Consider the following 14,666-nt stretch of genomic DNA (forward strand, 5'->3'; position numbering starts at 1 on the left):
CTGGAAAATATAAACGTAAAATACGAACTGTACAGGTTTCGGTTGTTTTTTGCTGACTATCACACGATCACATATCTGAAAATGGTAGAAATTGAATTCCAGGGCCACGGAATCGGTGTCGGAGTCGAAGGGTCGGAGTCGGAATAATTTTCAAGTAAAGGAATCGGAGTCGAAGTCAGGAGTTGAAGATCTTAAACTTCAAGAGTTGGAGTTGGTCATTTTCCCTAAAGGTCCTCAACACTGCCAATGTTTGCAGAGTCTGAGTTGCAGTCTGAGTCGGACATATTTTGGGGTAAAGGAGTAGGAGTCGAAACAGGGGTCAATCCAGAATTTTTTCCTCACTACCTATTTTTGTGAAAGTATTGCATCATTCTATTTTTGTGAAAAAAATTTTATCAGCATTATTTTTGTTAAATTTTAGACGCATCCTTAATTTTGTAAAAGAAGTAGTGGAACAAGTGAAATTTTAGTTCGAAAAGTAAATGTCATCTAGTATTATTCTTAACAGGTATCGTTTTTTTTTGGGGGGGGGGGGAGCTGAAAACCTAAGAAGTACTAAAAATACCATCGCAATTTCAGCTTAATGGTCTATGTACTGTGTACAATACGGTTCGTCAAAACAGATGTTTAAAGATTGCGATAATATTGCATAAATACACTTCGGTGTGAAACAGCTAAAAATTAGTTAAAATACTACAAAAAGATTTCTATTTAAGCGATTGTTCATATAAACCTGCTTATAATTTTATTTTATGAGTATATTTTGTTTTAAACAGAGAAACAAATTTTATATTTTAAAATGCAAATTTTTGTGAGATTTCCGATGTTTTTGTGAAGCTACTGATTTTATTACTTGATTTTTGTGAAAGTACCGATTTCAAAATAAGATTTTTGTGAAGGTACCGAAAAACGGTAGCAAAATCAGCCTGTATAAGACCTTGCGAAAGTACTAATATTTCCAAAGCCGGAGTTGGTCATTTTCCCTCTGATCACGCAACCCTGCTAAGTTCCCACACACACAGCCTAGTTTCCTTATTTCCAATACACGGAGCACAATCAAACTCTCTAAACATGAAAGTTATTGTGATGTAATCCACATTAGAATCCGTTTTAATTTACAGACAACGCGACAGTTCTTTTTGCGGCATTTGTTAATTAAGGATTTGTAATACAGTTCTCTCGATAAAAGCAGCAGCGTTCAGAGATAAAAAGAGTTAGTTGTTAGACTTCTTTTGAATTTGGTGAATTATCTTCAGTTCATATCCTTACCTGAACATCATCTTTTGAATATACCATGGTGATGTATAAACCCTTACAGCTGACACAACCTAATCAGTATGTATTGAAAACGGGTGCGATAAATTCCTATTAAAATGTATACTTGCTATTTTAAAACAAAAATAATTAAATAAAGATAAGAATATCTTGTCAAAGAAAATTAAGTCCCAGGCATCTATTCCAACAGAAGGAAATATTTTTTAATATATTTATGTCAATATGATGTGCAATAGCTTCAGTTTTAAAACCAATAACTTGAATTTTGAAAAAAACTTAACATTTTAACTGAAATAAAGATAATTTCTTAAATATTTTGTATTTCTAAGGACCAAAAAATTAGATTTAAGTAGAGAAAAACTACCATAAAATAAGGTAACGTGGTTAGCAAATTAGAAAACAACATAATACGCAAATATTAAGATGCAACTATCATTTGTCTGTAGACGATTTGAATTTACTTTTTCTTCTATCCAGGTATTTGTTTACTTTATTCTTTAGAAATTTTAGTTGCTTAAACTTCAATTATGTGTTATCGTTTGCAACTCAAACTATTGAAATATATTTTTAAAATTAAAAAAGTTTTTAAAAAATGACACAGAAAAAAATATATTTTTTTAAAATAATTCTTATGGCTAATTTTTATAAACCCAGCTATTTTATCGCATTTATTAAGAGAATCTTTTAATATTTCAATTTATGTAACAAATCCGTACAGCGAGCAGTAGTTGATCAAAACATTATAAATAACAATATTCTGGTCCAAACAAACGTTTTTTCTGATTGAACAAAATGATCTACCACAACATCTATAGTTCGTATTTCAAAAATTACTCGTTAAATGTTTCTAAAATATGAAGGGTAAAAATGAATTGTAAAGTATCGTTTTAAGAAAAACTTTAAAATTACTGTGTAGCTGCTCAACAATGTTTGCTAGATGTATAAAAATGAAAACAATTTTAAGAATAAGAATGAAAACTAAGCGCATACAGATATAAACACTGACGCCATTATTTATCTTCTTCGCTTCTAAACATACATTGAATCAGCGCTACACATGTTTCAATATGTAACGATTCATTACAAAACTACGAGACAATAAATTAAATTGAAAGATCATTTCAAAGTTTTCAATAATACTCCTTCAGAAATGCAAGAAAATCATTGGCAAAATAAGTTGCAACTACCTCCTGTTGTTCGCAGTATATAGAGAGAAACGGATAAATATTGGAATGTCAAGAACAGTTTTCCGTGCGATAATTCAAAAACGGATCAATATCTGAATGCGGGGAAACAAAGCTTTTCTCACGTGTTTTGCACAGTTCAACCGATACATTCAGAAAATAAACTGGAAACTTTTATGCGACGAAATTCAGAAAAGGAAAAACAAATAAAGAACAGTTTTGTAATTGACAATGTTCTAATGTATTGTGTTGCGTAAATCACAAAAACTAAATAAAGTTTTAATGAAGCCTAAATATGTATGTATGTTTGATTTATTCATTACAATAAATATGTTTTCCTGTCCAAAAAAATGGATAACAGAAAAAGCAAACTTAAAAATAATATGTTTTGTTAACACTAAAAAGAAAAAATGTTTGTGTGTCCCGTCGTTTGGTTTGTTGCTCAATAAATTGAATGACACTTGTTAAAAGTAATGGAAGGTTTCCACTTATTATAATATGACCCTATTTGATTGCTTATTTAATCATTTAGTCATTGGCCATAGTGAAGTGTGAATATTGAACCTTATACCTAGAAAGACGGAAGGGGCCTCAGTGATCCTTGAGGTATTTTGCAACTTAACAAACTGATGTGTGCTTCACATGACTTCCTTTTGCTCCAATTTAATGTCATTTTCCATCATTGGTGATGATTAATGTGATTCAAAAATTTACTCTCTAAATATCACCAACAGTGGTCAAATTGTAACCAGATTTTAAAAAATTAAAATCGCCAAATTTGTCACCAAGTTGGCGAAAAAACTTTGCGACCAAAAGACTGGCGATATATCGCCAAGTGTCCGCTAAATTGTAACACCACTTGAGTTTACATCGAAATTAATAATGATTTCCCCCCACAAACGGGCAAAAGACCCCCTTAGAAACACCCGAATGCAACCAAAAGGGGAGGTGCCCAATCAGACCCACTAGGAGTATACGTACCAAATTTCAACTTTCTAGGGCATACCATTCTTGAGTTATGCGACATATATCCGCACATCCGCACATCCGCACATACGCACATCCGCATAACACACATACATACATACGTACATACAGTCGTCACGAGAAACCTCGTTGTAACTAGCTCGGGAACCGTCAAAATGGATGTTTCAAGAGTCTATACGTTCTTAGGCACTTATTCACGTGTGGTCGAGTCGAAAAAAAAACTTAAAATTCATTCGGGGGTGAGCAAAATGGAAATTAAGGTCGATTTTTGAGTGAAAAACAATACTTCATTTTTTGTTAAAGAAAGTAAAAAGAGAAAGTTTTCCTTTCTCCTTCTTACGGCAGAACGAAAAAGTTATATTCACTATAGTTCCACAGTTATCTTCCTATTTTTGCAGTTAAATGGAATTTTAAGTGCAGAAGTATACTGCCCGTCACCCAAACAGCAGGGATTGTTTTTTGAAAGAGAAACTAAAACTTGAAATTTTGGTGTAAAGAAATCTTATCATACAAATTAAAATGCATCCAGTTCTTTGTCAGTCATTAGAGGAGATGGTGATGAACTTATTCATGAAGAAACTTATTAAGTAGGGTAGACCAGGACACGTTTGCGCAGCGATCTTTTTTCAAAACGAATTATAACTGGAGAGCCAACTGTCATACAGATTGATTCTGTTCCCTAGCAAATATTCTCACAAGTTTTTGAACATCAGTCGAGCTTCGGTCTAGCATGCAGAAAGAGTCAATTGTTTTCAACCAAGTCGAGTAAATTTTGAGTTGAACGTTTGGAAAGCTTATTGTGAATAAATAATACATAGCTAAGAAAGAACAAATATATAACAAGAAGTTCTGTCTAGAACTATACGAGCCTACTTTCCCGTATACCCATGCTACTTTCTAATACCTGATCAATATTCTCAAAAATAGCTAAAATCGCAAATTGTTTCAAACATATTTTTTTTAATATTTTAAGCTGATTTGTATTAATAAAATATTCCTCACTCATCAAAAAAAATTAGATGCTTAAAAAATAAAAAAACTAAATAAATAAAATAAAAAAATACGAACAAATAATACATTTTTTTCCATTAAAAAAAATCTTTAACAGCTTTCAAAACGAAAAAATAATAATTAAAATTAATAAGCTCATTGAAATAAATACATCATAACAAAAAAAAATCCCCTGTTGCCAAAAATAATTTTTTTAATGAATTAATGCACTTACCAAAATAAATAAAAAACGATAAAATGTCAACTTAAAGAAATACTTTTCATCGTCAAAAAAAAAACAAAAAAATCGTCTGCGCATTTCTTTAAGCAGAAACATAAATGATTTCGAGTTTATTCCCCGAAAACTAAATACCTAAATTAAAACTTTAGCGTGAAAATAAAAAAAGTCTTATCAAAATTAATTATTTTGCAGTTAAAACCATAGCTGCGGAGTCGGAGTCGCAGTCAATCTCATTTTGAGATAAAGGAGTCGGAGTCGAATATCCGAGAATCGGACTCAGTCATTTGTCCTCCGTGTATAAATTTTTGCCAAAGCTACGAAGTCAGTGTCGAAATCGAGGAGTCGGAGTCCGATTAATTGTCGGGCACAGGAGTCGGAGTCGAAGTCAGGTGCCATTAAATTCTCAGAGTAGGAATCTGGAGTTTGGCGTCAAAAGCTATTTCCAACAAAATTTGTTTGAAGTAAATCCGCCTTCAAGTACGGAATCTACATTGACTTTCAGTTTCCCCGTAGGCGCTAATGTTAAGGGATTTGAACTGTTCAAAATTGAGAGGAAAATTGTTCAAATCAAAAAGATACTTTATATACAAGTTTTTTATCAAAAGTTTTTTCCTACAAAGTTTGTTTGAAGCAAATTCGCTTCACAGTTCGGAATTGCCTTCAATTTCCCCGTAGGCGCTAATGTTAAGTTTTTTTGAACTGTTCAAAATTAAACAAAAAATAGTTCAAATCAAAAAGTGAAATATGGGAATGGGGTGTCCTCGCCGAGAGATCTTTCGAACAAAAAAAAGTTTATTCGAATCGGACTATTCATTCAAAAGTTATTAGGGGGGGACAGACCGACAGACCGACGAACCGACAGACAGACCGACAGACATTTTTCCCTATCTCAATACCCTACTTTCCAATTTTTAATTTTTCGATATTTATTTAATTATTTTATTTATTTTTGACTTTTTTTTTGTTTTTTGCGATATTTTTAAGATGCATTAAGCCTTCTTTCATGCTTTTTTCTTCTTTTTCTGAATTTTACTGGGAAAGTAGGCTAAAAAATAGCAGACTTTTAGCCTTCTTTACTTTTTTTTTTTTTTCACAAAATGGGAGTATTGTATTCGAGAAAATATTTTCACTCGAAAATCGATCTTAATTCCCATTTTACTCACACCCGAAAGAATGTTGAATTTTGTTTTCGACTAGACCACACGTGGATAAGTGTCTAAGAACGTATAGACACGCGAAATATCCATTTTGACGATTCCCCGTTAATTACAGTTAATTACAACGAGTTTTCTCATGGCGTCTGTATGTACGTATGTATGTATGTGCGTATGTGCGTATGTATATTGCATAACTCAAGAACGGTATGTCCTAGAAAGTTGAAATTTGGTACCTAGACTCCTAGTGGGGTCTAAGTGCACCTCCCTTTTTGGTTGCATTCTGGTGCTTTTAAAGCAGTTTCTTGCCCCTTTTCGGGGGGAAATCATTGTTAATTTCGATGTAAACTCAAGTGGTGTTATAATTGAGCGGAACCTTGGCGAAATATCGCCGGTATTTTGGTAGCCAAGTTTTGTCGCCAACTTGGCGACAAATTTGACGATTTTTTTTGAGCAATCACGATTGCTTATTGTTCTCATTTGACCGTTTTTGGTGTCCGTGCCTTTTTCAATCTGGACCAGAAGCCTTTGCAGCACCACCGCCCACCGTCCTCTGCTGGCCGCGTGGCGCGGTTGCTCCGGTTTGGAGCTATCTGCTTCTCCTGGTCGGAGACGTCCATTTCCTACACACACGCACGTTCACACACATACACACACACGACTTCACACACATACACTCACACACGCCTACGTGCATACACACAGGTCTACGCAAACACACACAACTATGCACAAGTAACCGCCCAGGAGGAGAGACAGACTTGGGGGGGGGGCAGGAGCTGTTTCTAGAAACAACAATGAGTAGGGTCCTGTCTCAGTTCGTGATTGCGAAAAACATAATTTGAATTCAAAATTTCAGAATTCAAATTAATTTTTTAAATTTTAATCTGATTTTTATTTGGCCACTGTTAGTAATATTTAGAGAGGAAACTATTGAATCACATTAAAATTGCCACTAATGGGAAATGACATTAAACAGGAGTAAAAGGAAGTCATGTGATGCTCACATTAGCTCGTTGAGAATTGTATTTGTATGAACTGAAATGTTTTTTTTTTTTTTTTTTTTTTTTTTTTTTTTTTTTTTTTTTTTTTTTTTTTTTTTTTTTGGCACGTTAAAAATAAATTAAAACTTGGCAACGAGGCAAGTTTACACGTTGACGTCTGATTACCTTAACGTACGTTCTATAAATAAGTAAAACATTGAGGTTATGATTAATACACTCCTTGACAATTGCTAAGGAACAATTACGTTTTTTGGAATAGTTAAGAATAGATAATGATTAGAGAAACAGAACGAAATACAGTAAAACCTGTAAAGTTGACCACCCTTGTAAGTTGACCACTTGTCTATGTTGACCGCTTTTGTCAGGAACGGAATTAGTCCTATCTCATATAATGAAGGAAAACCTCTGTAACTTGACCACCTCTCTATCTTGACCACCTGTCTATCTTGACCACTAATGTACACCAAATTTGGTTTGGAGTATTGTAAAAAACCCTTTGTAAGTTGACCACTTGGTTTATTTTCTTAAACTTTCTCCAGCAAATTATTCTATTTTATTATCTATTTATTTATTTATTACTATTATTCTTATTATTATTTTCTTTTTGATTATTATTATTATTATTATTATCTTTTGATAGCTTTCCAAGAATGTTTTTAATGCTTTGATGACAGACTAGCATTTTACTAACTAAACAGCAGCATAAAGCTTATGCTGCTCTTTATTCTCCAAACTTGTTTTTCATTTGTTGTTCTATTTGAGATAGCTTTTTTTACTGTTCCAAGTCTTTCTTTCAGTTCCAATATCTTGTGGCAACACAGGATTTGTGCTACAAAGAGCAGGCCCGGATCTATACATTTTGGGCCCCCCTGCAACAAAATATGTAGGGCCTCTCCCTAGTGGCCAGCAGTGTCTATTTGTAAAGTAAATAAGTCTTAGTGCTAGTTTTTTCTATTTTTTCTTTAATTTCTAGGGCTGTTAGCCCCTTTAAGGACAAGGGCCCCTCGCACTGCGGATACGCAGATCTGCGCCTGCTAATGAGTAAAGTTACATATTTCTGGTGCAAGGGATTAAGAGATAGGACATTTTAATTTTGTCTTTACGAACTGGGAGAATCGAGCTTGTTGCTCTTTGTGCTATAAGTTTCACATAAAAATTCTTCAAAAAGAAAGTTAGTTGAACTTGAGATTAACAAAAAGCATGAAATATTAAAAAAATTAATTGAAAATGGAGAAAGCCAGAGAAAATTAGCTGGCACATATGGAATTTTTAAAACTACAGTGTCTAATATAGTTAAAAACAAGGAAAAAATAACAAAATTATTTGAACAGTATTCTTAATTATTGTTTCACTTTTAATGATGTGAAACAATGAAAGTCAGTTGAACAGAAAGAGTAAGGGTGAATTATTCAAAAAATGAATACATGGTGCAAGAAATGTCACAAAAAAATAATAATAATAATAATAATAATAATAATTACCGCCCTTTATAAGTTGACCACCTATCTAAGTTGACCGCCAAAGTACTGCACCGCGAGTGGTCAACTTACACAGGTTTCACTGTATATAGTTAGTAGGGAGTTATTATAAGTACAAAATAATGCAGATATTACTGCATCAATGAAGTAAAAACTTAAAATAAAATAATAATCCTACTTAGATGATTTTCATACAACCATAAGAAAATGATCTAGGTTAGAATGATGAAGAGATGAGTACCTTAAAATGATGTATGATTACCAGGGACACTAAAGCACAATTTACATCTGTTTTCCATACTCCCCACTAATCATTGAGGAGTGCTTGAGGGATTTTTTCCTACTCCTCTCTCAATGCGGATTTGAGTTCTTGTACTGTTCTGGGTGGGACGGTTCTTCGCGCAACACGTCTGCCAAGAGCCTTTCAGGCAAGTTCAATTGGATTTAAATCGGGAAAGTAAGCATGGCACTGCATACAGAGAATGTTTTCACTTTGTAGTGTTTCTGACACTTCAATGCTCCAGTGTGGCCGTGAATCATCGTCCGTAAAGAAAAAGTCTGGACCTACAGCCCCCCACCCTAAAAAGACGAACATGGTCCAGCATAACATCTCTGAAATACATTTGCGACGTATCGCTTTCTTATTAAAAATGTTAAGCGGTGTTCTGCCATAGTGCATGATGCCTGCCCACACCATGACGCCTGTGCCGTACCGATCACGTTCGCAAACAAATTTTTGTGCATAACGGATTCCACGCTCTCTCCACAATAGTTGGTGACCACAATCACTTGTCACACTGAAACGAGATTCGTCAGAGAACATCACTCTAGACCAATTTTGGCGATCCCACCAACATGTTCCTTATACAAGCGTAATCTCACTAGACGATAGCGTGGTTAAACTTGGATGCAAAATACGGGCTTCCGTGCATACAAACCGACATTATTTACTCGCCGTGACATGGTTCTTGCAGAAACATGCGTACCGGTAGTGGTTGTTAGATTTGCAGCTATCTGTCCAGGAGTGAAATTTCTGTTCCTTTTTGCCACGTCGGCTACATAGCGATCCTCTGAAGGTGTGGTGCTCCTACCACGACCCCCGGCATGCTTTTACAAAATATTTCCACCTTCAGCGGTCTTCTTTAATCGGGAGATGGCACTTTTTGATACACCCATTGAGCAGCCACAGTGGTGACACTTCGATCGAGGACCTGCTTCTAGTCTTCCAACCGCTCGTTCACGATCGTAGATACTCAAATGATGTCTTGCTGACATTTTACTCTTAAGTATTTCAAGAACCAAACAGAATTTCAGAGAAAAACCTTTTTTAACATTCAGCACTATTTTTGTTAAAAACCAAATAGCGTGAATTTTCGTACGAATTTTTAGCGTGTATGCACTGTCTTTTATACAGATAACGAGTCTTGGTCTACCACGCCATCTGAACTTGAATTTATTTCCATTGCCCTGGTAGTCGAGGTACAAATTTGCATAAATCACTTGTTAATTAGCAATTGTTAAGCAGTGTATTTTGATACATTTGAAAGATAATATTAAAGAGATTGGCCGCATCTCATCCCAAAATGAATCTCGCACACCAGAACACATGTAAAATTAAAGTATATTTAAATCTTTGTTATAGGGACTTGGGAAAAAACGCAGAAAAGAGAGAGGAAAGTTACGAACAACGAACTGTTGTTATCATTACAATATACTTATTTTATTTATACAAAGTTCCTATCTGTGTTTTAGAAACGAACTTCTAACTGTTTGACTCCAAATTTGATTAATCATTCATAATACCGAATAAAGACTATCTTTTTTTCCGAAGTTTCCAATATATAGTTTTGATGTCGTAACATTGAATAACAACGGAGCTTACAGATCGGCTCTGCGGGCCACATATGGCCGCCAACTGTAGTTTGGGAACCACTATCTTAACTCTCAAATATGTATCACATAAATGATTTTATGAAGATTGTTACTGAATATGTAAAATTGTTAAATGCGTGCAGATTCAAATGAGTATAAATTTAATTTGAAAAATTGTATTGATTGCAAATTAACATTTTCATATGTTTGTTTACGATCTTTCTTTCTTGAGGACAAGCAAACGATGCTCGATATAAAAGAGATTATTTTTCCTCTAAAATTATAAGCACTACATATACAATTTTTAAATAAGGGATCAAGAAATTCAGCATTAAGAAAGAACCTTTTTTCCATTATAGGAAAACTAACGAGAAGAACTCGGAAATCGATTGTTCGAAATAGAAAAATGCCTTTTCGTGCAAAGTGAGGTAGGAAAAAATCGGTTTTCTTGAGAATTAATAATGTAATAACAGAGCTATAATTTGAAGACCGTTTGTTTTATTTGATTTTCTTTTCAACTAAAATATTTGTCGATAACGTAAATGTAATTTGAAATCAATGTTGTTTAAGCCTTGGAAAACTTTCTTATCGATTCTGAGGCAGTTTTCTGCACAGATTTTGTATTCTTGGAAGAAATTAAAAAAAGCAGAAGCATAATTTTGTGAATGGTTTGGAAGAAAGAACAGAAAATGGAAACCTGCATTGCAGAATGGAGTATGTTAAATAATGTAAGAGGAATTTAACGTTAGTTATTCAGTAAACAAGTTTACAACATTGTTTCACAAGCTTTGTTAATACGCATTACATTTTTAATGTAAGCTTTACAAAAGACTAGCAAGTGAATATAACATTATGTTCTTCTAGAAAATATATATAAAAAAGTAAATAGTTGATATCGACTAGTTTTGTTAGGGAGTGGCATTAAAAAGTATTTACAGCACTTAAGATTTTTTTTTAATCTACTAAACAGCAATTGGGCTACATAAAATTAACAAATTAACAAAGTACCGCCAGAGGAAATAATATGGATTGTTAAAATTCATTAAAAATAGTAATAATAATAATGGAAATTGTACGTGTGTAAATTTGTGTGGCAATGCCTAAGTATTTTTAAAAATTAATTCAGATGCTGAAATTTTTATTTTAATCTTCTTGGAAAAAAAGAAAAAAAAAACATTTTTCTTTAAGGGTTCTAAGACAGAAATCACCACTAGATATTTAGTACAAAAATAATCCTCAATGAAATTAAAATTGAACTAGTTGACTCGTGCGGAACTCCGCACTCTGCTTCGAATCGTTTCATCTGGCAATCTCTATGTCTTTAAAAGTTTCGAAGAAAGTACATTTTGAAGAAGAATCGAAAAAATTAAACGGATTAAAGTAAACGGAAAAAGAAGTAAACGCACAAGAGAAGGCACGTAATTGGAAGGCATCAGCAACAAAACCTCGTTAAAAACGATGTTGGATAATGTGATCATCGCTCACTTTTTGGTTGTACATATTTTCAATGCAAACATAAATATCATTAGAAGTGTGACTGACTAACTGGTGAAAGAGCAGTAATTGTGAAAGCGAAAAAACGGTTTGTGGCAAATTCAATTCTGCTTACGTGAATCTCTGAAGGGAAAAAAAAGAAACATTAAAGAAAAATTAATTTTCACGGCTTCGAACTGTTCTGATTATGAGTACGACACTCCAACCAACCAATCAATTGCGCTTTAGTTTTCGAATGCAATTCATTGAAGCAATGTGGAATAAAAAACAGCAAATAAGCTTTTTGCTAAAAAAAAACATGCGTCTATGTTTTGTCATTAGCCAGCATGATACCCTTTAAAATTATTCGTAAAACATGGATTTTGATTAAGGAATGAGGAAGATCTCGCGTAATGATTGAAACAAACATTCTGGAGATATAATAAATTAAATTGAAAATAAGAGTTTTTTTTTTTTTTTTTGAATATTGATACAATTTCCCATAGCAGGCTGTTTTAACCGTTTCGGCTTAAATGCCAGCACATGTTTTTCTTTTAATCGAAAACTTAAAATTCGAAACCGAACCAGTTGAACTAAGTCCGTTTTTTAAGTCTAATTTTTCGAACGTAGACAAAATGCATTTTTTTTTTCGCCGAAAGCAGAGGAGTGGAAAATAGTTTCTTACTTATGAAGTTGATAATAATTTTAATGTTTTACAGCGTATTCGAATAAATAGTTAAAGGTTTCCTGGGCGAACTTCGCGATTTCAATTTGGCGTAGTACATTTTTATCTGTACAAAAGGTCGAACTAGAGAAGGCTATTAGAAAAATCTACATTTCAGCAGACAATGAAAAGATATTTCTGCACAACAAAGGATTCCCTTGACAACTGAATTGTAAAATCTAATACTTTTTTATGCTATTATTACGCTTAGTTATCTGAACGGAGTCAAATCTTAAAAAAAGAAAGAACACCCTTCGATTAATTGTCAACTTATCTGAATAATAACTGTAGCCTGCATAAAGGAGTCGAAACGCCAAGGAGCATTTCCGTCGCATTTATTTTTACGTGTGTTATCTGTTGCATGTAATGAGTACATATAATGCGTAATAGTAATATAATTAGCTATAATGACGGACAGCCCAGGCGGGCCTGAAGTTCAGCTAGTGTCACAACCCTGCCCTGAGCCTACCGAGATTAGACATTGCGTTGTGATTTTGAATTCAGAGGCGGATAAGTTTAACAATTTAGAATATCATTTTATTCAACAAGGGGCAAGGGCACATGACATAAATGGGGGCACATGGCATAATCAAATCATTTTGAACATTGGAAATTTAAAAAGGGGGAGGGGTAAAATGGAAGATGGAGACTACTCACCACGCATCTTGAAGAAGATCCTGTACTTGACACACTATTGTCCCTTATTTGCGTGCATGTCTTAATCTGAAAATGTGGAGGTTTTATACTTCACTGATTTGGGACTTTCGCCCCGTGTTCAGATACGCAAGTTTAGTTTTCACACGACCCTTATACTTTCCCCCGATTACAAGCGTGGGGATCAGGAAGGGTTGATTGTACAATCCTGGATAACTTAAACATTCCTTTACCGATTACAAGAGGCGCAAACTTCGACTTTGACTTTGTTATTCCACGTTAATTATTTGCATTTGAAGTCCAAGCATCAACGGCTAGAAATAATCTTATCGTTTCGAATTGGAAAATTCCTCCGGATACTGAGAAAAGTAATAGCAGTTTTATTTTATGAATTTCAAAACTAATGATTCTCTCTATACTTCTTTGCTTTGTAATGAGCGGCGTGACACTAGTTTACTGCCGAATGCTCTACCGAAAAAACAAATCAATTTAACCGAACATCTAAGTCCAGTGCTTTTAAGCTTTATTTAAATTTAAAAAAAAAAATTAAAAAAAACAGGTTAATTGTAAATTTTTTTTTTGCCGAAAGTAACACAAAAAATTGGAAAATTGTATTTGAAATCTGCATAAGAACTACAGGCTGCATCAAGGTTTTGCAACAGCAAAGGGTGTTTCCGAAAAAATGATTTTTATACCGTAGGTATATTTTTTCATTAGCCAGCCCGATAAGCTTTAGAAAGAGGGAGTTTCTTGAAAAAATAAGAAAGATCTCGCATACCGACAAAAAATAATACACAGAAATAATAAATAAGATAAGATATTGAAGAGCAGTGTTTTTATTTTTTAAAATTTATACAATTTGTTATCGTAGGCTGCTTGAACCCTTATGGCATAGATGGCAGCACGTGTTTATCATTTAACCGAACGGTTAAAATACATAATCTGTTAAACTAAATTCGTTTTTTAAGCGTAGCTTTTTGAATATAGTAAAAATGTAACTAGCTATTTGTTTTTTGCCGAAAGAAAGACAGAAAAAATAATAATAATTATCCCATCAAGCTAATAGTAATTTTAATGTTTTACTTTGTATTCTAATAAATATTCATAGGTTAACTAAATAAAAAGCGTAATTTCAATTTTTGGTAGTAATTTTTAATTGTACATATGTCAAAAACGCATTAGAAGAATCTATATTTCAGTATACGATTTTTTTTTCTGAAAAAAAAAAATATTCCATTGTAGCCTGAAATCTTAAACCTGATACTTATATTTTCGCTTACGTTTTACTTTAGTTTTCTGACCGGAGCCAGAACTTAAAAAAAAAAAAAAAACTTTGGAATTAAGAATCACTTTAACTACAGGTTGCATCAATTTTTCGTAACAGCAAGGAGCGTTCCCATCTCTATTATTTTACTGCCTCACTTCTTTTTTGTATATTAAGTGTTCATGTAATACGTGATGTTCGTCTAATTTTTCGATGCAGATCGTCCGGTAGGGACCCGAACACTCGCTCTCCTGGTAATCCGCCGATCGAGCTATCCAGCTCTGTCGGGCACAGCGCAACTTAAACTTATAAATTTTACCAAAAACTTAGTCTGGTGCTTTGAAACAGGTTTTTTGACAAAAAAAA

Source organism: Uloborus diversus, chromosome 5 (genome assembly GCF_026930045.1).
Source record: "Uloborus diversus isolate 005 chromosome 5, Udiv.v.3.1, whole genome shotgun sequence".
Classification (NCBI taxonomy): Eukaryota; Metazoa; Arthropoda; class Arachnida; order Araneae; family Uloboridae; genus Uloborus; species Uloborus diversus.